We start from the raw sequence: 2,404 nt of genomic DNA on the forward strand, positions 1-2,404 counted from the left end.
TTTACCATGAGTGTGCGGCCGCACACTCCCCTGGCCGTACACTCCCATTTAGTGAATCACATGTGATTCCAACACTTGGACAAAGTGTTTCCTAGTCCCGTAAGGTGTTTCCTTGCATTTGGTTGCTTCTAAGCACTATATTTATGTCAATATATGACAATGTATATCATTTAGGACTTGTTGTGTCTCGGGACTTCATTCGTGGAACTTCTCATCCTTACACGCATATTCGTTGAATCACCCACATCAGGTGAGTTCATACCCCGTAATGAATCTTTTAACTGTTTTAAATGTTTTAAGGGGGGGAATACAAGTTGAACACAATGTTAATTGTGTAATTTTTTGTTATAAACTTTTTCAAAAGGAGTACTTATGTCATTATAAGTTGTCAAAACATTTCAAAAACTCTTTTAAAGTTATGTTACTTTATAATTTCACAAAACTCCGTTTCTAAAGTACTGGCATAACTTGGTAGATAAAAGAGTCTTTTCAATATCAGTTCAAGGAAAACATTAGTAAACTATAATAGGTATAGTTTAGAAATCCGATTCATGCTAGATACAATACACGATAATATAAAGAGAACCCACTATAAAGAGAAACAGGGAGGAATACACCATACTAACTACCGGGAAAAATCACATTATATATCTTGCCGGGTCTGCATTGACACTGGTACGATTTCACGTACCAGGACTAGCAGGCACGAGGTGATAAACCTAATAATATATCTTGCCGTGTTTGCATTGACACTGGTACGATTTCACGTACTAGGACTAGCAGGCACGATGTGATAAACCTAATAATATATCTTGCCGGGTTTGCATTGACACTGGTACGATTTCACGTACTAGGACTAGCAGGCACGAGGTGATAAACCTAATAATATATCTTACCGGGTTTGCATTGACACTGGTACGATTTCACGTACCAGGACTAGCAGGCACGAGGTGATAAACCTTTAAGTAACCGACTTAGGACTAAAGGCTACTTTAGACTCCCCGAGGTGTATCGTTCATTTAATACTACCTGGAGTCAGTATTTTATTACTTTATAACCAGCAGTGCCATTGCTGAGGTGAAACATTATTTTCCCTATTACATTTACTTGTGATCTTCTCACATATTCATTAATGTATAAACTATATTTAGTTAAAGATAGTCCCATTTGGGAAAATACCTACTAATACAAGGGAAGAACACCCATAACATTTGATGCCTTGGTAGAAGGCTACGTTTAGTAGAAAGGACCATAATGCTAACCGTATGATTCCCTAATGTATACATCAAAGGATACATATATATCAAAAGGATCCGAAAGGTAATAGGATGTGTGCTTTCCGCTTCACTTCCTGTTCCTTGTTTGGTTGTGGGCTTGGAACAGATTCACCCAGTCTATTATTTATCCGATTCTAGATATATATGTCCAGTATACATTGAGTCATCATGAGGGTACCAGGTATGGTCAACCCATAGGACACAGAGTCAATGCAAAGTTTTCTAGTTCGGAATATACTTTCCAAATCAGAACGTTTGGTATACAAAACTAGAAACTCACCAACTGAGGGTTTAATCCATTTTATTAAACCAGTCTAAACTTAAAGGACCTTAAGTGATTAACTCTATAATACTTTAGTTTATAAATCATGGAGATATATATTATTAATACCCAATAGGTAGTTGGATGTGTGCTTTCCGCCTTACTTCCTGTTCCTTGTTTGGTTGTGGGCTTAGGGCAGATTCACCCAATTAACTCTCTATTCGATATTAGATCATATATAGGCAGTATAAACTAAGTGATTATAGGAGTAATCACTATGGTCACCATTTTATTATAAGAAATAAGAGTTTTCCTTAAAGAATCTTTTCATTAAATATAAAGGAACCATTACAATTAACTCCATGAGTAACAAGTGAATACACCGGGGCTATATACTATAATGATCAAACAAACAATGGGATGTGTGCTTTCTGCCTTAGAGCAGATGCGCTCAATCGATTGTTTGTTTACTCTGAGTTGTATATCACTTGTATCCATTTAGTACTCATAGAAAGGATTGTAGAATCATTTTTACGTATCTTTCACCAAAGTAGAAAATATAGGATTTTCTAAGAGGAACTGGCGAACTTTTCTAAAATAGAATTTATTATTTTCTAATATCACTAAAATCTTATGAACTCACCAGCTTAATTGCTGATCAACTCTTTCAATTAACTTGTATTCTCAGGAGTCTATTAGGCAGGTACTCGCACTGGGATCCCGAAGATGGAGCAGTATAGCTTCAAGTCTTGTTTGTTAATTGCTATTGTATTCTATGTTTTGTGAACACACACTTTGTAAACACTTTCTTTATAATGAAATGGTTGTTTATTACTTTGATTACTATGATGTATGTCTTGTGATA

The sequence above is a fragment of the Lactuca virosa genome, chromosome 5, assembly GCF_052849685.1.
Source record: "Lactuca virosa cultivar CGN04683 chromosome 5, Lactuca_virosa_CGN04683_v6, whole genome shotgun sequence".
Taxonomy (NCBI): Eukaryota; Viridiplantae; Streptophyta; class Magnoliopsida; order Asterales; family Asteraceae; genus Lactuca; species Lactuca virosa.